Source organism: Ursus maritimus, unplaced genomic scaffold (genome assembly GCF_017311325.1).
Source record: "Ursus maritimus isolate PB19 unplaced genomic scaffold, ASM1731132v1 scaffold_31, whole genome shotgun sequence".
Classification (NCBI taxonomy): domain Eukaryota; kingdom Metazoa; phylum Chordata; class Mammalia; order Carnivora; family Ursidae; genus Ursus; species Ursus maritimus.
In genome coordinates this window covers 26,468,897-26,494,644 of record NW_024425675.1, presented here as the reverse complement: position 1 = coordinate 26,494,644, position 25,748 = coordinate 26,468,897, and the positions used below count along the sequence as shown (strand labels likewise).

Sequence of the window (25,748 nt, the reverse complement as noted above, 5' to 3'; positions counted from 1 at the left end):
CAGAGTCCTAAAGACGCATGGTGGAAGACAGAATCAGAGGAGGTGGGGAGAAGAGTGCTCGGGCGTGGATCCATTAACCGTGTGCACAGAAAGACATTTCTACACCCTGTGCCTCACTGAAATCTATAGATGGCTTTGGGTCACAGGGACATTTTAATATTCTTCTTCTGACCCAAAAACATGGGCTAGCCCTCCATTCACTTGTGTCTTCTTAGATTTCTTTCACCAAGGTCTTGTAGCTTTCACTTCTGGGTTAGATTTATTCCTAAGCATCTTACGTCTGACGCTGTTGTGAATGGGATTGTTTTATTTTTCTTTTCCAGATGTTTTGTTGGTGGTGTCTAGACACACAACTGATTTGGGTATGTTGGTTTTGTATCCTGCAACTTTACTGAATTCACATATTATTTGCAGCAGCTTTTCCGTGGCGTCTTTAGGGTTTTCTATATACACAATCGTATTAACTGCAAACAACAATTTTACTTCTTCCTTTCCTATTGTGGACGCTTTTTATTTCTTTTTTCTTGCCTGATTACTCTGGCTAGGACTTCCAGGGCTATTTCTGATCTCACAGGAAAAGGTTTCATCCTTTTACCAGGGAATGTGATGTTGGCTCTGGATTTATCATGTATGGCCTTGATCAGGGGGAGGTACGGTCCTTCCACACCCAATTTGCTGAGTGCTTCGTATCATATAAGGGTACTGTATTTTGTCAAATGCCTTTTCTGCACCTACTGAGATAATTATATGATTTTTATCTTTTGTTCTATTAATGTGGCATATCACATTTCTTGATTTACATCTGTTGAACCATCCTGGCAACTTTGTACCACAGAATTTTTAGGCAAAATAATCAATATGCAAATGAAAAACATAAGTCTGGCTGTAAAGAAGTTACTAAACCAGAATCCTCAAGTTCATGGTAGCCCTGAGAAGAGAATGCAGAGCTAGGAACTAGATAAATCACCTTTCATCAAAATCTAGCAGCAATTATTTCCTCTGTGTCTGCAAATGCATTATTTTCATTTGTTCAGGTGAGCCAAGTCCAAAATACAAAACTGATCACGGTTATAGTGCTGCCAACAAGGTCCCAGAGAGAACTCACATCACAGCAGGTCCATTCTTTAGTTGAACTTAAACCCTTGGGAAAAAGAAATATTCTCCATGAAGGGTAAACTTGTTCCTGGATATCTTAAGAAATTCCAAGAGTTCCAAGTATCTGGTTAAGGTATGTCCTGCAGTTTTGTTTTGTTTATTGTTGTCGGGATTTTTTTAAATTTTATTTTATTTAAATTCAATTAATTAACATATAGTGTATTATTAGTTTCAGAGGTAGAGGTCAGTGATTTATCAGTTGCATAGAACACCCAGTGCTAATTACATCACGTGCCCTCCTCAATGTCCATCACCCAGTTATTCCATCCCCCCACCCCCTCCCCACCAGCAACCCTCAGTTTGTTTCCTATGATTAAGAGTCTTATGGTTTGGGGTACCTGGGTGGCACAGTCCTTAAGCGTCTGCCTTTGGCTCAGGGCGTGATCCCGGCGTTATGGGATCGAGCCCCACATCAGGCTCCTCTGCTATGAGCCTGCTTCTTCCTCTCCCACTCCCCCTGCTTGTGTTCCCTCTCTCGCTGGCTGTCTCTATCTCTGTCAACTAAATAAATAAAAAATCTTTAAAAAAAAGAAAAAGTCTTATTGTTTGTCTCCCTCTCTGATTTCATCTGATTTTATTTTTCCCTCTCTTCCCCTATGATCCTCTGTTCTGTTTCTTAAATTCCACACAAGAGGTTTTAATATATAAAGTATAGGGATTAAACTAGGTGCTGAGAGAGAGAGAGAGAGAGAGAGAGAGAGGAACCAAGGCTTGACAACTCCAAGTTGGCAAGATGAATTGCCCTCATTACTTTAATATGCTGTCATACATGCCAGGCAATTTAAAACTCACCGAATTTGTTTTCCTTTCCTATCACACTAGATGCCTAAGTGTGCAGCTGCTGACTCTTAACAATTAATTAATGGCTCACTTTTTTTTATAGTTCTTCCTCAAAGGACTTGAAAGACTTTTTGTAAGGATTCTCCAGGATCTTGCCCCCGCGGTATAAATGGAACCCACTGCGGCAGCCACTCGTTTCCCCACTCAGACCACATATCAAGAGAGACTTAATCTTCAGTGATGGCAGAAACAGGCTTACACTCTGAAGCCTTCTTTCCTTAGATTTTTTTTTTTCCAGGACAACCACTCAAGGAACCAGCTCTGTACCAGAAATAGGACACACAATCCCAGAGAAAAGAAAAGCCACGTTGCTGGCAAGCAGGTCCATCACCACGTGGGGATGATTTCTTTTCATTGTCACCACCAGATTCTGAAATGGAATTAACCTCACCCCCGTTTTTCAGATGATGGTCTGTCCTGGAGTCCACTCTGTCTGGGGTGAGGTGTTGAAGGAGGGATTCAATAAGGGGTCTTTCTGGCCCCCAAATCCACATCCTTCACTATATCATGCTAAGTGCAAATGCCACTCTTCATTGGGAGATGAAAATGACTGACCTTGTAAATGCAAACTGCCCTATCATTCCGCCGTCCCCACTTGCTGGCATAGCAGAGCTGGGCAAGCACCCACTTCCTCTACTGGAGAATGAATAAATTGCCCAAAAGACATTCCTCTTCAAAATTTCACGATATGGTCTTCTCCATAAAACTGATTTCCCTCAGGATCCAGCATGTGTTCTTTTTAATTAATAATATGACAAGTTTTACGACAGGATTACTCATATATAAAACAAATTAATGATCTCTCCAAAAGGAAAGAGAAGGGAAGCTCTCATTTAAAAAGGAAAATGCGTATCTCTCCTTTTAAAACCCAAAGTTTCACGAAAGCATTTATGACCATCATCATAGTGACTGAACGCGAAAATGGTGTCCAGGACAAAACATCTAATCATAGGGGGTGCGGTGGGCATATGGTGTCTTCTCCACAAGTTCTTTAACAGAGTCTATACATTGCTTAGGATAATCACAATATTCTACCTTCGATATTCTGTTGCCCTGTTTTGTCCATTTCCAAAGATGCTAACTGGTTGAGGGCAGGGCTTTACTGCTCACCTGGATGCTTTGTGATGCTTGGGACCAAGTCCTTGACAATTAAAGTAGAAATGCTTACATCTACAATGCATTTTTTTTTGAAAATGCAAACAGAACTCCATAGCATAAGGATTCCAATTGCTCATTAATAATAAACTCTGTGCAACTCCAATGAAAATTCCAATAGGAGTTTCCAGAGAACTTGACAAATAGGACACCTAAATTGATGTGGAATGTCAAAGAACTATGGATGGCTAAGACTAGTACTTCCCAGGGGCGCCTGGGTGGCTCAGTCGTTAAGCATCTGTCTTTGGCCCAGGGTGTGATCTCAGGGTCCTGGGATCGAGCCCTGCATCGGGCTCCCTGCTTCGCTGGGAGCCTGCTTCTTCTTCTCCCACTCCCCCTGCTTGTGTTTTCTCTCTCCATCGAATAAATAAATAAATAAATAAATAAATAAATAAATAAAATCTTTAAAAAAAAACCAAAAAACTAGTACTTCCCAAACCTTTACACCTCACGGTCCACGTGGAAGATCTTATTTGTAGTCACACTGTGCTACAGGAGGAGGTTTGCAAGCGCAAGCCATCAGCCCTGCACTCTACTGCCCTAGGTCGCCCTCGCGTTCCCAACAGCCGAGCGGACCCTCAGCTTGCGACACGGACTGAGAACGTGTTTCCCGAGACAACCATGCAGAGGAAAAGTTGGCGGCGTGGTATGAAGGACTTTGTTCAGAAAGCAGCAGTATTTAAGACATGTGGACGGGTGTAGGAAAAGGAAAAGAGACCAATGGAACAGAAGAGGCCGCCAAAAAAGCCACCTCCACACACACACAGAGAAACTATGACAGAGAAAGCACCACCCACCACCGGGGAAAGGAAGAAATAGTGAGTGGATGGTCTTGTGTATGACAACACCGGTTACCATCACAGAGAGAAGTACCAGACTATCACTTCCCAGCCCCCCCAGGCATCAATTCCAGATGGGTAGACTTTTAACACGTTAGAAATTCTAGAAGTACACAGGAACGACTTGGAATAAAGAAAGAACGCTTATAGAAGACGCAAAGAAGCATGAACAACAAAGGAAACGTCTGATAAACAGACTGAAAATGGCGAAGAGGGGTCAGTGGAAAATGGTCGAAAGGAACTTCATGGCCAATAAACACATGAAGAGACACAAAACCATACTAGTAATCAGGGAAATACAGATAACAACCACAAGAACATAGCATTTCACATCGACCGGAGGAGCAAAGCTTCGGCGTTGACAAGGATGTGGGAAAACGCATTTTCGCGGCTGCTGTGACCGGGGAATCACCACGGCAAGCTTTGCGTTATCACCACGGAAATTCTCACATGGAAACCAGGACACTCGGCCAAGGCTGCTCTTTGCAGGACTACTGCTTGTCATCGTGAAAATTTGGGAAACATGGAACGTCTACCGTGAAGAACACCAAGAAGTTGTGGTAGAAGCAGAAAAGGCAAATTGAAGAATTATTTGTACTGACGCCATTTGTGACCAGTCTGAACAGGTGTAAAAGCCTTGTGCGTTATTAACGAAGAAACAGACATGCAAATTAACACGGATGGGAAATGAACCCCAACTTCAGGAGAGTAGGCAGCACTGAGGAGAAAGGGAACAGATAAACCGGGGCGGGGGCGGGGGGGTTCCAACAGATTATTTTTTCAATCTGAAGTATGTCGAACGTGAGAATTCGACAGAGCTATCTCAGGATGCCACGGGTCTTTTTTATTTTCATCTCTGCTTTTTCTGTATGTTCAGTATTCCCAAAAAAAAGTTTTTAAAAGGAAAGCACAGATTGATGAAAAGTCCCCTAAGACAGAGAGATGTGTACCAAGAACTTTGCATGGAACGCTGTTTCTGTTTAGCAAAAATATATACATTATATTTGGCAAGATATATATATACATATACATATATCTCCTAAAAGTCCATCAGGTGGGGACCAGTTACATCCATCAGAAAACATACATACAATGGAACACTATGCGGCTATTTAAAATATTATATATCCATCTGTATTTACTGCCAAAGACATCCACGAAAAACCATTAAAAAGCAATTTACGGAACAGCAGATAGGCAGGCCCCCACGAACGTAAAATTGTATGCCTGTTATTGTAAATCTGGGCGTGCAGGGGGAGGTGGCCCGTGCATTCACAGGAAGCTGTGTGGAAAGATAACCCCAAAATGTTAATAGTGGGTATCTTTTTTTTTTTAAAGATTTTATTTATTTATTTGACAGAGAGAGAGAGACAGGCAGCGAGAGAGGGAACATAAGCAAGGGGAGTGGGAGAGGAAGAAGCAGGCTCTCAGCAGAGGAGCCTGACGCGGGGCTCGATCCCAGAACACCGGGATCGCTCCCTGAGCCGAAGGCAGACACTGAAGGACTAAGCCACCCAGGTGCCCCCCAATAGTGGGTATCTTTACATAGTGATATTTCATGAACATTTTCATTTCTTTCTGTCCTTTCCTAAACCGACAGGATGTGTCACAGCAAGTATGACTCATTATTACAATCACACACAAAAAAATGTGCATCTCGTTATTCCGGGGCAAAGTTCTCTCTACACATCTTCGGCCAGTTAGAGAATGAAGGTCTGCCAAACGCTGCGGGTCAGGGAACGACGCTATGTTGACTGTAACTAACAGAATCAGGACAGTAAGAGGGGACGCCGGAGAGGGAGCCAGGACTGGAACAGAGGAGACCATGCAGGAATTCCTGGAACCAACAGGCTGAGCTCCAACCTCTGGTCTGGGTTCTCACGGTCCTGGGTTCCTTCCCATATTCGATGCCAAGTGTACCCGAAAGCAGGTAACGGCCATACTCACTTTCACTAACAGCCCCCCTGGAACAGGTGATTTAGATCGGCTGGAAGAGACCTAGAGTGTGTTATTCTGCTCGGGCTCCCATAACAGAATACCAGCACAAGTGGCTGAACCCACAGACATTTATTTCTCCGACTATTGGAGGCTGGATGTCTAAGATCAAGGTGCCCACAGGTAGGTCTCATTCTGAGGCCTCTCCTTCTTGGCTTGTAGGCAGCTGCCCTCCTGCTGCGTGCTCACACCGCCTCTTCTTTGAGTAAGAAGAGAGAGCCAGCAAGCTCTTGGGTGTCTCGTCCAGTAAGGACACAAATCCTATGGGATCAGGGCCCCACCCTTATGACCTCATTTAACTTCAATTACTTCCTTAGAGGCCCCATCTCCAAATACACCCTTACTCAGGGTTAGGGATTCCACATATGAATTTGGAGGAACACAAACATTCAGTCGGTAACATATAGTAAAAATAGAGTGTGAATGCAATAACAAAGTTGCACTTGGAGAAGTATAAAATACATTAGTTATGTCACGGTCTCAGTGCTGAGCCATGCGTGTATAATCCTTCTTCATGTAAACATTTCACAACATTCCCTTTGCTCTCCTGAAATGACATCCACATCACGTCTAATACGTTTTTAAATTTCAAAAATGCCCTAATTTTGACATAAAAGAAAAATAAATGGAAAGCCATTTATACTAGTAATAAACTATGTTTCAGTGGGTAAACTCTCAGGCACAGCCCTCCCGGAAGGTAGAATGTGATGGTCAAAGCTTGTATCTACTTAGAATGAATCAACTGGGGTTTAACAGAAGATAGTATCAAACGGAAAGTTGTTGGCACTCTTTTCTAGGGGATACCCTGAAAGGATAACTGTATTCATCCGTATTCTCACATGCAGAACTGTCCCTAAAGCAACAGCACAAACACGCACGGATTCTTGTGTGCTGCACACTCCCCAAATATCACCAAGGACATTGTAGCCAGTGAAGACGGCTTCCTAGGAGTGAAAGACTCTTGTTAAGGTTCCAGACAAAACAACTACAATCTTCCCTCAATTTACTGGGTGGTCACATGTCTGAGAACTTCAGACTCTTCCAGAACTGTACAAAGCAGACAGAAACAACTTGGGAGTTGGAATCACGGTCCAGGCTCCGCGAATTACGTACAGGTGTTTCCCCTTCACGGTCCAGCAGGACATTCCAAGGTCCGTGGTACGGACTGCTCCGTGCGCTGCAGGACATTTGGGGTCTTTAGCTCCTTCCCATCAGTAACTGCCCTAATTCCCCAGGGTTCCCAAGCTACAACAGAGCACTGCTGGCAATCAGTGATCTCTCTTGTTCCGTAACTTCAGATCTGAATTCTTCTCTGAAACCATCGTAGGCAGCTACAGAACACTGCTGACATCCCATGTAAGTATTAGTAGTCATACAAATACCACTGATAACCCTTCACGTTGTCTCGAAGTAAATCTTCAAATCACACAAGACTCCCAAGTTTACCCTTGAATTTTCTAACCAGTACACGCTAATTTAATTGGCTTCAATTCTGAATTACGCAGTTAAATCTCTACCCAGTGCACTGAAAAACAAAAATTTCAAATATCTGGCTCTTTGTAATTATGCTTCCTGATTCCAAAGCAATTTCTTTTTCTCTTCCAAATTTGCTCTTTAAACCCAATCAAACTCCATTTTTTATGAGTGTGGAGGTGAGAGGTGGGGGCATTTCAATCTTTCTGTGCATTTCTTTGGGTAATATCTCAGGAGGTCAACATTTAAAAAAAAAAAGACAAGCATGGGGGTGTCACCGTGCCTTGGTGACTACCAGGAAGAGAACTGCCTCCTTGCTGGCACCTTCACACCTGGGAGTTTTGCCAAACAATGCTCTTCTTCACCTCTCTCATTTGGGTGACCAGCTGCCAGAGAGAAACTAAGTTTTCATTGCAAGGAGGTGTTCTCATGCCTCTCTTGCATCAACAAAAGTTACAAGAATTGTTTCTTTAACTTCTTTTTTTTTTTTTTTTTTTATCATATGGCCAAATTGACCTTTGCTGGGTATACGGTTCTAGGAGTCTTAACACATGAAAAAATCCACATTACCACCACCACCACAATCAGGATACAGGGCAGTTCCATCATTCCCCCCAAAACTCCTTTCCTTTATCCCTTTATAGTTACACCTTCCCTCTGCCCCAAACCTCTGGCATACAAGGATGTTCTCCATCACTGTAGGCTTACCTTTTAAAGAATGTCATATAAATGGAATCAAACAGTGCAGACCTTGAGACTAGTATTTTTCACCAAGCCTAATGACTTTGACACTGTTCCAAGTGGCTATATGTATCAATCAGGAGTCCACTCCATTTACTGCTGAACAATATTCCACCACACGGACGTACCAGCTTGTTTATTCATTCACTTCCTGAAAAACATCCAGGTTGTTTCCTGTTTGGACAACTACGAACGGAGCTGCCATAAACATTTATACACAGATGTTATGTGAACGTAAGTTTTCATTTCTGCAGGATAGATACCTAAGAAGTATGACTGCTGGGTCATTATGGTAAACATATGTTTAAAATTTTTTTTTAACTGCCAAACTTTCCAGAATGGCTTTCCCATTTTACATTCTCACCAACAACGTACAAGAGTTCCAGTTGCTCCACACCCCTGCCAACACTTGGTACTATCAGTGATTTTTGTCATTTTAGAATTCCAGTAGGAGTACTGCAGTATCTTGGTGCAGTTTTAATTTGCATTTCTCTAACGACTAATGACAGTGCATATATTTGCGTGTGTTTCTCTGCCATCCCTGTGTCTCTGTGGTGAAATGTCTTTTTAAGACTTTTGCCCATTTTCTAATTGGGTTATTTGTTTTCTCCATGTTGAATTTTGAGAGTCCTTTTGGTCCTGAACACAAATCCTTTGCCAGGTATGTGATTTGCAAATATTTTCTCCAGGTAGCTATTTGTCTTTGTATTCTTTCAACAGTGTTGTTCACACAGAAATTTGGTTGTGTTTTTGTTTGTTTTTGTTTTTGTTTTTGTTTTGAGGAGTAGAGAGGGACAGAAGGAGAGGGAGAGAGAGAATCTGAAGCAGGCTCCACACCCAGTGTGGAGCCCAACTCAGGGCTCGATATCACAACCATGAGATCATGACCTGAGCCAAAATCAAGAGCCAGATGCTCAACTGACTGAGCCACCCAAGTACCCCCACACAGCAGAAGTTTTTAAAGTTCATGAAATCAGATTTACCAATATGTTTTCTGGTCTCACCTCTACAAATGCTTTGTCTAACCTCAGGTCATGAAGATTTTGTCCCATGTTTTGTTCTATAAGTTTCATAGTTTTACATCTTACATTTAGACCTATAATATGTATTGAGTTATTTTTATGTGATTTTTGTGTGTGGTTTACATCCACTTTCAAGGCTTCGCATATGCCTGTCCTGTTGTTTCAAGGCCTACTGCATATGACTGTCCTCCTCTGAACAAAACAATTTCCTCTTTGGTAAAGTAAATGCTGAAATCCTAAGGGTCCCAGACAGAACTCACTTCCAGAGGTCATCTTTCTTTCATGCCTATATGACGAAAGGTTCTCTTTGTACAAAAACATTTGTATCTTTAAAAAAATATTTGTTTGTAAGAATGAGGTGACTGCAAAGAGTTCAATGTGCAGCCCTCAAACCTCCTACCATTTCTGCTCAACAGGAGACCAAGGCAACCTTCCCTGATGGTCTGAACCCAGGATTTACCTCTCCTTGTTGATTTATAACCAATCAAGCAATTTCCTTCCAAGTTTATAAGGGCAGACCATGCCTTTTGATGACTTTTGCAGTATCTCTACCATCATGCACATTTTCACTGAAAGACCCAACAGCCATGAGCCTTGGGAACCCTGATAGCTGGCCTCATCTCCCTCTTCTCTCCCAAACTCGGCCTTCCTGGGAAAGCACAAAGAGCCTGCAGGCATCTAACACTCACTGGCTACTACAGGAATATGTGGCTCTTTTCCTCAGAAGGTTCAAAACTCTCTGTGGATCCACATGGAACATGGCGAGGTAATGAAGTCCCGGAAATGACCTCCCACATTGGTGCTGACACAGCAGCCTTCCACAGGCCAGCAAACACACCAGCTGAGGCTGAAATGACCATGGACGGACATGAAGGCCATCAAGTTGTGTTTCCACCTGAGTCCATAAACAGAAAGAAGAATCTCTGCTCAGATTCCAAGCATCCTGGTTACAGTGCTTCCCATGAACCACTCTGGGCACTGGCGGGTCCAGTGCTTAGAGCCACAAGCGACCACACAGAACAGGCGGAGAGAAAACTGGAGACCACGTGTGATGAGTCCCCCGGAGTGCAAGCTTGAAAAGTGCCGGGGGGAGGAAGTACTGTAGAAACGCCGCGTAACAAACAAGCCCAGCACTGAGCGGCCTCAAACACCAGCCACTGGAGCTCACGGATTCTGCAAGAATTCCAACAGGCACAGAGGGCTGGCTTGCCTCTGCTCCACATATACTAGGGCCTCGGCTGGGAGATCCCAAGGCTGGGGGTAACCCCGGGCTGGTGTCCTCACAGCATGGAGGGCATCAGTCCGTGGTGGCTCAGGCTCCCAAGGGCTCGTGTTCCAGCCAATACGGTGGTAGCTGCATGACGTTTTGTGACTGGGCCTCAGAGGAGAAGACCAGATCTCACCCTCAACAGGAGACATGTCCAAAAAATAAGGAGTTCTATTTAAAACCACCATAGCTGCCAAACCCACAGTGGTCCGAGAAGCCCTTGAAGACGTGCCTCTCAGGGTTTCTGGGAAGGAAGGAAGATTCCCTACAATCAGTCTGGCCCCAAGGACCATCCTCAGCATCTAGAAATCTCTTCTTTTTCTACCCAAAGAATGGCTGGTGATGGCTTTTTAATGCAGGGAGCTCTCTCTATTATCTCTCTTACAACTGTGTAGCAGCCTATTTCTCAAGATTCTGCTCCCAAACACCCTGAAAGATAAATCAATACTTCTGGCTAACTTAACAACAGCTCTCACCATTTTCAAAAGTAACTAGTCCAGCTAGTTCCAAGGCTGCTGTTGCAAGACTCCCATCAAGTCGGTGGTGTAGGCCTATTCTCTCTCCAGCTCTCCCCAGAATTAATTTGAATCACATCACCTGACTTGTTATGATCAAACGTAATTAATCTCTTTCGTCCCATATGGAGGACACATGTCAGCTGACTACATCAGTACCCAGTGGCCTCACGGACAGACATCGCACAGCCTTTGATCTGTTCCTTAGGCAGCCGCGGCGAGCATCCCCCCCCCCAGGAGGTGCGACAGCTAGAAGCAGCACTTAGTAATTGATAATCACTGTAATTACCTAATCAAGAAAAACCATCAAACCAGGCCATCCTAGCCAAAGCATCTCTATCGCTCACTCTCCCTTCCTCCCCCCTCCCCTCCTCTCCCCCCATCCCTTCCTCCCTCTGTCTCTGTCTGTCTGTCTCATTTCACATACAGCACGCTCTCTCCCTAGTCAGACGTTAATTGAGTTTTTGCTCTTCCACAAAACCAATCTCTGATTGAAAAACCTCTTTGTTGCGGCAGGAAGCACAGGAAAAGACACTTCTGATGCCTTTTTCCTCTCTCTGATTCATTCTGTTGAAAATGCAGGGTGAGTGTCAGGAGTTTGACATCATTTTCAAGCCCAGTTCCATCCAACTCAGGTGCAGCCAGCCCTGGAGAGAGCAAAGCATCCGTCCCTGCTCGCCACACCCTGGCACTGCACAAGGGGAGGGTTTTTTGGTTTTGTTTTTTCTTAAAAACCACGTCAATTGATATTCTGCTATGACTTCTTTTGTACATCGTACACAAGTACCCCAGCCTATCAGATCTTCCTTATCCATCACGTTACTATATGGAAATAAGAATTATATTGTGAGCCATGTTTAATAAATCTCCCACATGCTAAGATTTTCTCTCCCCCTTCCATCACTCCACAGACGTATAATTAGCCAGGACACACCGTCTCACCAGGAGCCTGTAAATTTTTTTCAAAACGAAAAGAATTCTCACTGTGTATTTGGACAAGAAAACCAGCTCAAAACTGACCGTTACAATAATCTTGAGTAACAACCTTTAAATGTACATATCCCACTTTGCTCCTGAATCCAATAGTCTTCGCCTAGACACGCAGAATATCATCTTCTCGGGAGGGAATGGGCAACTGGAGTGAGTTCCCATAGGGAAAGCTTTTCCAGGATAGCACTTGTTTCTCACATCCACCCTCTTCTAGCCCATCCGTTTTGGGGGTATCTGTCTAAAACATTATGCATCTATTCCTGCCACCAACCCTGAGAGCTCACGTCTAGCCTGATGCTCCCACTTCACAGATGAAGTGACCAAGACCCCGAGAAGCACGGCTTCCACACCACCTCTGACCCCCATGCATTCTTGAGCCAAAAGAACACAGAATAGTTACAGCTCCTCTGGAATCTACAGGTTTATACTTTATTCTGTTTCAAGTTTTTCCAACGAATGTACTCGCCTAAGGTAAGGAAGATAGCGAAGAAGTCTACATCCCAGTGAGGGAGAAGGATGCTACTACAGATATTCTTAGTGAGACCACAACGGTGTTAACTTCACTGGGTGACAGCTGCAAAACATGATTCCTGGGTACCCATGAAGTTGTTTCCAGAAGAAATTAGCATTTGACTGGTGAAGTGTGGGTGGGCAAGTGTCATCCCATCCACTTCGGGCCTGAGCAGAACAAAAACACAGAGGAAGGGCGAATCTGCTCTCTGCATGAGCTGGAACCATCCTCCTGCCCTCAGACATTGCTGCTCCTGCTTCTTGGACCTTCAGACACAGACTCAGGACTTACCCCACAGCCCCCAGTTCCCAGGCCTTTGGACTGGGGCTGACTCACACCACCGGCTCCCCTGGTCTCCAGCCTCCACACGCGGGTCATCGGACTCCTCAGCCTCCATAACCCTATGAGCCAATTCCTAAAATAAATCTGCTTTTATAGCTCTCTATCTACATCCATCCCGTTGGTTCTGTTCTCCAGAGAACCCCAGAGTTTACCCAATGGCATGACAAGATAAAAGGAGTGTAAAACAGCGCTAATCCACATTAATGGCGAATAGCACTACCACTGGTGCTTGCTCTTTAACAATGTACTTTAACCGCGGAAGAAAGGTGTGGAAAAAGCGAGGAATCCTCCAGTAAGTTCGCTTTTTCCATTAAACTAACGTATATTCATTTGTCCTCATAAAAGACAAAAATGTTCGATAAACTTTAACAACTTTCACTTCCCACCGCTTATAAAATGCTTTTATGAAAAGCCCAACCGAAAACAAGTCTAGTGGGCCATTCACTTTTATTGCCCTCAGAAAAAAAAAGAAGTGTTTCATTAAAACACGGGTATTCCTGTGAAGGCGCGTCACACGAATGCAGAGACGCACAAAGGGAGAACCGAGAACTGCAGGGTCACCGCTCCCAGCTCCGCGTCCTGTGTCCGTCCCTGGGAAGCCTCCATAAAGCTGTGAGCCTCAGAGAAGTCACTTCCTCCGGCCACACTTTAGCTCCCTCTCCACTTGGGATCGGGAAAAATGGAAGACGGACACGAACAAAAAAATATGGAGAGAACAATTCAAATATCTTTCCAGCCCAAACACTGCATCAAATAAAGCTCACAGGGCCTCCTGTCATGCCTGGCGCACACGGCGCCCACCTAGTCGGTACCTGTGAGCTGGAGAGAACTCTGGAGGGTTTCCGACGCGCGGCTGTCCTGAGCTCCCTAGGGTCAAGGTGTCCTCAGAGCCTTGCTGTAGAACATTCCGAACACATCTGCCGAGGGCGACACTGGCAGACTGGATGCTGCATGAGTATCACATACAGTCCCTGCCGCTTCTAGAAACTTCTCCACAGTCACGAACGGTCCCTTTGGTGCAGTAGGAGATAAAGATATGCCCTCTCCCCCACCCCGCCACAGACCTTCCCTCCTCCTTTCCGTCCTGTCTTATTTCTTATTTTTTCTTTCTCTCTTCTGTTTTAACCTCACCTTTCGTTAAGACTGACAACATAAAGCACTGACGTTACGGAAACACGCAAAGGAGAGAAAAATGGAAGAAGTTGTGGAACAAGTAAGGAGGGAAAGAAAGCATTTACCTGAAGGACGCTGTATGCTTCACAGCTTATTTGGGAAATCCCTCATATTTGGGAAAACCTCATTGCAGAGTGGTCCCGACAAAGGGGGCGGGAGAAACTCTCCGTGTGTCCTACCACCACGTTGTCCTCGGAGCCCGAGGGCATATGGTTTACTTCCAGCAACAACACCTTTAACTGCTGACGATGGGATCAAATAATCAAATAATGTTGTATAAGGAGAAAAAAGTCAAGTGCATCCGTGGCGGCCCAGAGGCTCACTGTCACAGCCACCTGCCCAGATAACCAGGATGGAGACTCCCTCTGGGCCTCACTCCCACCCTTTACAAAGACAGAACCAAACCACGGCCAGAAACCGGACCCTCGGACCCACCCCAGGGCGCGCTATGTGCTGCCTCCCGTTTTCACGGTAGCTGGAGTTTTTCATTAGCTCCCTCTCATACCTAAAAAGACAATACTTCTGTTTGGAATGACTTCCCTCTCTTGACTGTACCAAAGTGGAATCAGAGAATAACACAGAAGTGCTGTTAAAATCCCACACGCAGCACGTTCCCAATCACGTGCGGACCATAAAATCACGCGGCTAATGAGAAGCATGACCTGTACAGATAGCGGCTTGAAGTTAAAGCCTTGTTCTGTCCGTAGCAGAATGAAAGGATTTTCCACGGCTCTTCATAAATACAGTGATACTGTTCAGCTTAGCCTAAAAAGTACTGTCCTGTTTCTTTACCATTTCCCGTCAACTGAGATCCTAAGGCTTGTGCTCCTGGGCTGACCTGAGGAATCCAGTTTCATTTGCTGCCTGCCCCACTGAGCTCTGCACATCACACACAAGTGCCGGTAATGCAAGAAGCAAAATCTAGAACCTGCCACCAAGGAATTTACCAGCAGAAGTAAGTAGACAGGGAGCGCCTGGCTCAGTCAGCGAAGCATCTGCCTTCGGCTCAGGTCATGGCCCCAGAGTCCTGGGATCGAGTCCGACATCAGGGTCCCTGCTCAGCAGGGCGCCTTTCCCTCTGCCTGCCACTCCCCCTGCTTGTGCGCTCTCTCTGTCAAATAAATAAATAAAATCTTAAAAAAAAAAAAAAACAAAGGAAATGAGCAGACAGATAAAAACTTAGAATAGTGCAGAAGGGTTGCCATAAGCTATGGTGGTTGTGGGGTTGGGGGTAGGGGGAGAAGGGAGTGAGGGTTTAATGGGGACAGAGTTCCAGTCTGGGAAGATGAGAAAGTTCTGGATGGTGGTGATGGTTGCACAGCAATGTGAATGAACTTGATGCCACCAAACTGTACACTTAGAAAGGATCAAAATGGTAGATTTTATGTACATGTTACAATTTAAAAAAAAACAGAAAAATAAAAACATGACCCAATGTCTTGCAATCCAATTATATTACGTTGCCTTAGGAGGCATGAAATAAAAACATAGCTTGGGGCTCCTGAGTGGCTCGGTCAGTTAAACGTCCGACTCTTGGTTTCAGCTCAGGCTGTGATCTCAGGGTCCTGAGATCGAGACCTGAGTCAGCCTCCACGCTCGACTGCAATCTCTGCTTGAGATTCTCTCTCCCTCTGCCCCTCCTGCTCGCTCGTGCTCCCCCTCCTTCTCTCTGTCTCAAATAAATAAATAAATCTTAAAAAAAAAAAAAACCCAACCCGTGGCTCAGTGGCAAAACACGTGGAACAGCTTTACGTGCTGCCCCCACCTGCCACACACTTCTGGATGAAGCGTGCTCTCCTGGGTGTTACAGAGAATCGGCAGCCCACCACAACTAAAACTTCATAGAAACATCTCCTCTTTCTCCAAAAAGGAACAGCCTTAAAAGCATGCTCAGGAACACAGAGATATATATAAACTGCACAGAACATTTCACATTAGCTTAGAAAGGGAATCCATGCACTCTGGTGTGTAGGACGTGTGGTATCCTGCAAATGAGCTCAATTTTGGTCCAAATCAGAAATAACTCATTTAGCATCTTAAGCAAAAGATACTACATTCTTCGTACTAGAAAGTAACAAAGGATTAACCCTGAAAGCGCCTGGCCGGTGATTCTGTGCTACAACCCTCTAACGTGATTGTTTTAGTTACTATATCTGTACTCAAAACATTTGTGGCCATCGTGCCTTATGGCATGACGCATAGCCGGGGCTTTTCCAGAGCCCCTCCATCACTACAAAGAAAACACCTCAAAGGGAAAACAAACACTTCCTTAACGAGTATGCACCTACTGGTGTGAAATATCAGGCAAATGTATATGAAAACTGAAGTACTTAATTCAACCCAACTTAATTCACTCAGTCCCGACAGTTTTAAAAATCCTAAATCATTTGCAAATGAAATATTGCCTTGAAATAATAAAAGTGTAAAATACGTTCACGGAGTCATTAAATTAGCCTATTTTCCCACATAATTATGTTTTACTTTTCCCCTCGCTAATGTCTTTACACTAGAATTAGCTAAAATTCTGTTCAAATACGATAGCGATTCCTGGCTCGTGACAAGAGTTTTACAAATAGGAAAAGCCCAGAGCTGAACGCAAGCGTGACCAGCCTGGCCGGGGGAAGCCTCGTCAACGCTCGGGGCCCAGAAAGGCAAAGCTGGGTACCCACCACGCTTCAAAGCTACTTCGGGAGAATGTCAAATTTTATCTTACCTTGTGTAATATCGGCAAATTAAAATGGTGGGGCCGTTAGGCAGGAAAGTGAGGGATAGCTGGAAATCGGATGGAAAGAACTATCAGGAGAGTGATGATAAGTGAAAGAAGGGAGTCGGGAGAAGGAGACACCAACTGAGAAATGCAATCATTCACGCGAAGTCTCAATGAAGAGACCCCTGAATTAGGGGATAGGAGGGTCTCTGAGGCCTGAAACTGCACTGTTACAACAGGGGAGAGAAGACGGAGCCTCGGGTTGGACGGGGTGAGGAGGACATGGAGACAGAGACTATCAGAGAAGAAAAATTCCAGGAATCAAGACAGACCGCACACTGTTAGCGCCAACTGTTTGCAATACCGATTTCAAGAGTACTTTCTCCATCCAGGTTGATTAACCCAGTGAAAAAGGGAAGAGTCCATTTCTTTTCCGCTGATAATATGCACCATGACAACACGTGTGATGAAGAAATATGCACTGATTTAGAGATGTAACTTCTCTATGTTTCACGAACATACAGCTTATTGGAAAGCCTGTAAATATGCCAAATGACACAACCCTCAAGCGTCCTTTAGTGTGGGTCCCTGTGATGAGGCCCAAGGATAGAAAACGCAGACTGTCTGCCTTCAGGAGAAAAGGTTTCTTTGCCAGGCCATCTTTTATTCTGTTTTAAGGTCCAGGCTCCAGGGCCATCAGAGCCCCAGCACCCCCTCCAGGTTGACTGGGTCCCAGCATCCCCTCAGGATAGGACCAGAGATGGTGACTCCAGATTTTCACGCTGAGGATCCCAATTATTACAGTTTTAGTTCACTTCAAGTTCTATCTTGCAGTCCTTTCTAGAATACAAACCCTTGCCAGCCTGGACCCCCACACCACAGCGAGTCAGGGGTGGAGAAGTTGGCGACTTCGGGCATTAATTCTTTTTGTCTTCATAAACCTACCTGGTCCACAGCTCACTGTCTCATTAAAATGGATTTACTACGTGTTCACTGTGCAGGCACCAAGGCCTCCGAGGGGAACCTCAGAAACTAACAGCCAACTGGTACTAATCTAAAGGGGACTCCCATACAGACCAGTTTATGACAAGAAAACTATGAAAATCATGTGCTCAGATCACATTAGCCTACGGCCCGCATGATATGAGCACGCACGTCAATGTACATGCCTGAGCAAACTTCACTTGCATACTGAGTGGAATGGGGAGATCAGAATACTTACCCTTCTAGAATGTTCTAAAGGGAGTGAGACTCTACAAGACTAAGTTATCGATCAAAAAAAACATATAAGTGTATATATCTAACTTCAAATTTAAGAAAAAGTAATCACCACTGTCCTTGCTTTGTTTTTTTTTTTTTAAAGATTTTATTTATTTATTCGACAGAGATAGAGACAGCAAGCGAGAGAGGGAACACAGCAGGGGGAGCGGGAGAGGAAGAAGCAGGCTCATAGCGGAGGAGCCTGATGTGGGGCTCGATCCCATAACGCCGGGATCACGCCCTGAGCCGAAGGCAGATGCTTAACCGCTGTGCCACCCAGGCGCCCCTGTCCTTCCTTTGTTTTATCCAAAACCATCAGGAAACGATTGCTTAAAAGACCCAAGACATAAACTACTCTAACACAAATTAAAATAAAAGCAATATTGCTAATAATAAAGTATCCTCGGGAAAGTTATATTAGCCTTTCTTGGGGAAAAGGAGGAGAGACACATGTCAGTAGTGGGGAAAAAAGCCCAAACATGGTGCCAGGAACCTTCCTATACAAAAAAAAACATCTAAGAAGAATGAGCTTATAATTCTGACTTAGGAACATACCATTAAGGCCATCGGGGGTTTCAGGTGAAGGGGCAGAAAATGTGACTCTAACTCCACAAGTCCTCCAAGCTCCTGGCAGGGTTGTCATAGTCTCTTAAAGAGACTTCAGTAAGATTGAAGGAGAAAATGCTCACTCTTAATATTATTTTCTCACCCACTAACCCTAATATCATCCACCAATTCACAATTATTCATACGCTTCTGATAAAGAGCCATGGCGGGTTTTAATGTGACCGAATCAGTCAAGGGCTCTTGGTGTAACCCGTGCTCTGTGCACATGCACGGATCTGCCCCCATATGAGAAGAGGGGAAACATTCTGTCATCTTACCCACCTCGGGCTCGACTCTCAGGCATTTTTGCCTTTATGGGTCGGGAACATGAGATCAGCGTGTGGATGTGACATTTTGAAAGAAAAGAGGGCACAAAGCAAGTTTTTCTTTGGCTGTTCCATCTGTAACCCATAGTTAATTTTTTATGAGCTCTGGCACATGGATGATAGAAGAAGGTTGGGAAGGTCTCTCAGGCAATCAGCAGCAAAAGGGGACCCACAGGGNNGGGAAAGAGAAGGAAGACAGGAGAGGGCTGGACAGGGAGGCAGAGCCAGGAGGTCTCCAGAAACAAAATTGCCCAGCGAGAGCCAGAGAGTGGAGAATCCCACACTTCCCTGTCCTTGAAGACTGGACCAATTTACAAAAGCTGATTTACCGATTCCAGAGCTTGCGGGTTCAAAAGACCTTTCTAAAAGTCACTGAGTCCCTTCAGGACCACTCTAAATAGACTGAAATGAGAAAAGCAAAGCTTAATATGAAGTAATTACTCCAAAAATCTTCTCGACATCCTTTATTCTGTGGCCAAGTCTACAACCCCCAAATGATGGGCATCAACAAGGACCCTGTCATCAACCCCAAAGACATGGAGGTCTGAGCCTGCCCTCTCTGCAAGTCCATCAGACATACCAGCCAAATGTGGTGCTCAATCTTTGCCTAAAGGGCACTCATAGTCTCTCGGTTCTTACAAGGAATCACACGTAACAACTGGGATGTAATCCGATCGGGGTGAAGGCTTCATCGACACACCATTCTACTTCTAGTACCAAGAAATGGCATTATTAAAACCACTGCCGCTACTGAAATCGGAATGAATCACCACTACCCCGCTGAGCACCAAATTCTTACCATGTTCAAGGCAAGAAAAAAGGCATCAAACACCTGAACTCTGTCGTCTTCACATCTCAAATTCCCTCATTCTTACTTCAACGCGAAGGCCCAAAACGGCCTGATTTTGAGCCTCACATTTGACTGTACACATCACAGAACACACACCCTGTAATCTTCGCTTTTCTCTATTTGTGCAAAGTAATCGAATCAAAATATTGTTATCGACAGTCTGTATATAATCTGGTTTTGGAGGGGGTTGGGTTTTTTTGTTTTTGTTTTTTTTTTTGGTCTTTCGAGACACGTGCAGGATCTTCCTGTCTTTGGTATATTCTTGAAATGGTACAATGCTATGTCTGGGGGGAGACGGGGAGGGGAGCTTCTTTTATCCCATGTATTCATCTTAAATAGTTAAAAACACTTAGCTTGGGAGTGAGGGTATTTTGTAGGATGTAACAAGACACCACCGATTTTTAAAACAAGCCCTTCAGAACTGTTTGTGTCTTGAAAATATTAAACCGATAGGAACAGATTCTACCCTTGATCTTAGCCAAAAGGCCGAGACTCGATGTCTCTTGAAAATACTGTACCCATATTAATTGATAACTCAAGCTTAAAAAAACAGAATCTGAAAATGAAAAAACTCAATCTAGGCCCAATAGGATATACTTAAGCACACAGAAATGCAGAAGCAGTAAATGATTTTCTGTTCTGCCCCAAACTGGGCTACACCTTAAAAGCACAGTGACCAGTGTTGCTGATATCCCCCAACTATGAGAAAGGCAATCGTATCATGGGCCATTAATCTCTTTAAAAGGGGAAAAGTACATATATTAAATCAAAAGCGAATGCTACAAGCTAGAAATTTAAGGTACTTTATCACCTACAGAAAATGCATTTTAACTCCCAAACAAAAAAAAAAAGTTTGGTTTGGTTTTACATTTCAAGCACTTTTACATTTTCCTCGAGATGTTTGGAGAGATGAAACGGTTACCCTAAAAAAAATGTTTGTTAGCGAAATGAGTTGTAGCAAACACTGCTAACTGTCCCTGGGGACCATTTCTCCCCTTATTTCTCTTAGTAAAAGCAGCTTCCGCACGCTGCAAGTTTCAGCTACCAAGTTGGGCCCCACAACCGCGGACTGTGCATTTCTCAGCCTCGTTTGCAACGAGGGATGGCCAGGTGCTGAATTCTGGCCCGTGGAAGGTGAGCAGCTGGCCCTGAACTCTCTCTTTCCCTCTTCTTGCTGGGAATGAGAAGGAGAATCAAGCTTCCACCATCCAATGGTACAGAGCCAACTGGAGAGAACCCAGTGCCTCAAGGAGCCAAGGGAACAGAGGTCCCCCATCCTAAGCCACTCACCCCTGGCCTGTTGCCAGAAAGGGTAATAAACTTCTGAATGACTGTGAGCCACACTATTTGGGGGGTCTTTTTGTAACAGAAGTTTACGTTGTACCCTAATACATAAACCATGTGATCAGGGACTTCAGATGAGCTATAAGGTAAAAATCCCTAGAGAAGAAAATTTTTGAAAAAGAAAAATGGAAAGAGGGTCTAGGAAAAAAGAAGAAAGGGTACATGAAAATGAGAAAAAAAGGTCAATAATAACCAAATCCCTGTGCTTCTAAAAACCGCCTCAAAACCTTTATAATAAAGTTGACCCTTGAACAACGTGGGGGCCAAGGGGACGATGGCAGTTGATGGCGCTGACCCTCTGTGCAGTCAAAATCCACATATAACTTCTGACTCCCCCAGACTTAACTACTAACAGCCTACCGTTGACCAGAAGCCTTACCGACAACATAAACTGTCGTTTAACACATCCTTCGTGTATATATGTTACATGCATTATACACTGTGTTCCTAAAGTCATTAAGAAAACCATACGGAAGAGAAACTACATTAACAGTACTGAACGGTATTTACTGAAAAAAATCCGTGTCTAAGTGGACCCTCCCAGTACAAACCCATCAAGTTCAAGGGTCAACTGCACTTTAGCATGCTGTATTCACATGTAGGCAGAGTCAACCTATATTCCTCTAAATGTAAAATAAAACATGCTGTTGACAGAAGAAAGATGAGTTAAATTGGGAAGCTACGTAGGCATGCATTTAAAAAAAAATTTAAATTTAATCCAATATACTGTCCTTAAATATTTGTTAAAGAGCTCCTGCCAGCTATGTTAATAGAATGTTTAATTGACATTTATCTGCCAGCTGGCTATTTATGTGAACATCCTCCTCACAGAAACGCTTTGCAGAAATCTACCCTGGCAGAGCACATAAATACATACCCTTCACTGAAAGAACCATTAACAGGACTTATAAATCTAAAACTCCATGTACATTAGGGATCTCAAATTAATTTTGATGGGCTAACAAATTACACAGTAGACGTACAGATGAAGAATGTAAGAAAATGTTGCTTTATTCATTTCAAAAAACAAATCTGTGATTAAGTATTACTCCAAATAACACTAAACAAGGCATATAAATCATCCCTTAATCTCTAAAGGGCCATAAAACATGTAACCAGAAAATAGGTTTTAAATAAATTTTATTTTCTTTGGAGATTTTCAAAGAGTTTTATTTTGATTACGTTGGAGGGTGGTGGGAAGTTGGTGTGGGTTGGCCAATTATTTTGCTTTATGACAGTCTCAGAAGATATTCATCATATAATTTTCTAAGAAATAAGCTGATCAGATACTAATGACTTGACGTAACTGTCTAGTGTGAAAAAAATCATTAAAGATGATTTTAATGGCGATAACTCCTTTCTATAATCCACGATGGGCTTTTGGGGGCTATTAGTCACCATTGTGTAGAGATGTCAAACGGGCTTTTTTAAAAATGTGCATTGTTTAATCAACAATGCTTAACAGCTCTGTCAATTGGTAGGAGAGAACCAGAAAAATAATAATTACAAAAACCCTCAAAATCATATTTCTCTTCAATTCTGCAGCACTTCCCTCTGATTAAATCTCTTCAGAAATAGGTAATTTCCAGTAGCTGAACTTCTGTGAATTCTTCCTACGTACTCTCAGAACATTTTACAAGCAAAAGAGTTGAGCCTTGTTTGGGGTACTCCTTCCATCCTCAAAGCTGTTGTATATAACTAGATTGGTGCTCATCTTTGACAGTTTTTAAGAAATGCTTGACATAAATTCTTTTCACAGGAAAGACAGCGTGAACACCCCACGGGCTGTTCTGGCCTGCACGCGAGCTCTTGGGTACATCGCGTTCGCATGCAGGGGGCGGGACGCTGAACCTGGTGATCGCGGCAGCGTCCAGACCTCGGGGTCTTTAAGTGGGTGACGTGGAAATCACCATGATGAAGACCAGACACCACGGAGGAGACAGTGAAGTAGGGAAGAAGGCCCCGGACAGCCATGCAAAGACACGGAGGAAACATAAGTGCCAGTCATTGAATGAAGAAGCCAACTGAAAAGGCCACCCTACGGCTCCAACTACCTGATGTTCAGGAAAAGGTAAGACCGTGGTGACAGTGAATAGAACAGTAGTTGCCAGGGGCTGGGGGTGGCCTGGGGAGGAATGAGCAGGTGCAGCAAGGAGGCTTTTCGGGGCAGTAAAACCAGTTCACGTGGTACTACACATGAGAGCAACCTTTGTCATTAGCGAGCTGTCCAAGCCCACAGAACGTACACCACCAGGAATGAACCTTAGCGCCAACTCTGGACTTTGGGTGATGATGTAAGTTCATCCGTTTTCACAAATAGTGGGGAGATGCTCATGATGGGGGAGGCTGTCCCTGTGCTGGGGCAGGGAGTGTGTAGGAACTCTCTGTACTTTCCCCAATTTTGCTGTAAACCTAAAACCTGCTCTATTTTTTTTAAAGCACCAGACCCTCAAGTTCCCCAGTGCAGGGCACTCATGAGCCGCTCCCCACCTCTCTGATCCTCAGTGTTCCCCCTGACTCTGACATCTCAAGAATCCAGAATATGTAGGACCCTCCCTATCCATTTTAAATCCCCTCCTTGAAACTGGAACAGCAAAGAGAATCGTAGGCCACTTCCCTAACCTCAGAGAGATGAATGTGAAAATAACCTACACAGAATGACACTCCGCCACTAAAAGCTGTAGCCACTCAGTTTCTGAATGTCTGATGAAGTGTCGGCACCATCCCCAGAGTCCAATCCCCACAGCCAGCCCCAGGTGCACTTCCAGGACCGCCGCCCAGGACCCAGACCAGACAGAACCAGCGGCAGGCTAGCACTGTGGGACACTGTCTGAATGCTTGCTGGTTTCAGGTTGGCCTCCCTTATGCCCCTTTGCTGTCCCTAGACGCTCAGGTGGAGCCGGTGGACTGCCACCCTGCTCACCATCAATCTAGGACTCGTGTGTTTCAAGGCTTAGCTGCTGTCAGAGCAGAAACCAGCCCGTTTCTAGGATGCCCCTCTGGGGAAACCCTTCTAAAAGAGGCAGGAAGGCTCAGAAGCCCTCTTATGGGTGCATCCTGGAAGGAAACAAGCCACTCAGCCCGGGGCCCCAAGAGCCGGGCCGTGACTCCTAGAACACACACACACACACAGCCCCATCCAAGCTCCCTTCACTCAAGTCATCCACTCGCGGCCTCGAAGCGTCACCCATGGTTCCATCCCACAGCTCCCTTCTCCTGCCTCAGTGGGTCTACCCTGTCCGTGGGGTCAGGCCAGCCCTGACCCTTCCTGGTTAAGTTTCCCAGTCCAGCTTCCAATCCCGTTGTAGGTTCTAGATTTGTTTTCCACAGCGCCCATGCTACTGATCGGGGTCTTGCTTCACTCTGCCTGGACACATGACCTGGACTTCCCATCTGGATTCTCTGGAGCTGAACCGTCACGGAGCTCACCTCAACTCTGGACTCACCCAGCCACAGGGCAGGTCAGCCTGATTCTCCATCGGGACAGCTGCCCCTGCCCTGCACCCCCTGCCCCCAAGGTTCCGTCTGAGCACCGTCCTGGGTCGTCGCTGGCTCACTGCCGACTCTGTCGGCTACCGACACAGCTCACCTCCCCACGTCTCAAAACACAAAATTTATTAGAATCAATTATCTGTGTACCAGGTCAACGCCCCAAGGCTGTGTTGTCTTAGGGCTTTACCGTGTTCCAGGGAGACCGAATAAGGGCTGTTTCAACAGTAGATGTGGCTCTGGGAGAGGAATTCTAAGGTACTTATAATCATGACACACTCGATTCCTAAAGCACCTTCCTGTCAAAGAGGAGCAGTTCTTTATGATCTTTAGCTCCCACACCGCATCGCTCTGTTACCACCTGCTTAACAGATACAAAATAAATGTAAAACTTTTTTGAGGACTGAGAGTCATATAAATCAAATATTCGGCTTCCCATATAATAGCTGACACCTCACTGTGTAATAACCCCATACTCTCCAGACCTACTGACAGGGCTCTTTGCTCCTGCAGTTAATGGCATCAGATTGCTCTTCCACTGATGCCCGCTTTCCCCAGATTTTCTTTCTCCTCCCTTGCAGTCGGGCTGCCGGTCATCATCTATCCTCAGCACGAGTGTGTATGACTAACAGCTCTCCTCCCTGCTTTGAACCACTGCTTCCAAGACGCACTAGGCTTCAACGCCGAGGAGCGGGACTGGTGTGTACGAATGCAGTAGGATTTCAAAGGCTCTTCAATAAATAATATGCACACAATGCTACCAATTAGGTTGTGTTGGTGGTTGCTGTTGTTTTTTTCAATTAGTGCAGAAGCTTTGTTCTGAACAAACACTGACCTTTAACTGTGTGCAAGGCTTTTAAAAAAATCAGAGGGTGTTAGGATTCCAACTACAAGACAGTGTGGAACAAGAAAACCATGGAGACAGTCAGCAGATCAGTGGTGGGCTGGGGAGGGGTGGGGAGGAGGGATGGACAGGGGAGCTCAGGGGATTTTTAGGGCAATGAAACGACTCTGTGTGATACTATAAAGATGGAAACATGTCATTATACACCTGTCCGAGCCCAGAGACTGTACACCAAAGAATATAAACTATGAACTTAGTGACGCTGGGGAGTCCTTGTAGGTTCACCGATTGTGACAAATGGACC

General features: G+C 44.7%; 1 protein-coding gene and 1 pseudogene across 1 annotated transcript in view; both read right to left on the bottom strand.

The window, feature by feature from the left end:
* The window catches only part of SFMBT2 (Scm like with four mbt domains 2), a 219,042-nt gene that overhangs the window by 145,392 nt on the left and 47,902 nt on the right, over positions 1–25,748 (bottom strand). The window lies entirely within an intron of this gene.
* Positions 20,101–20,265, bottom strand: LOC121106348 (annotated as a pseudogene).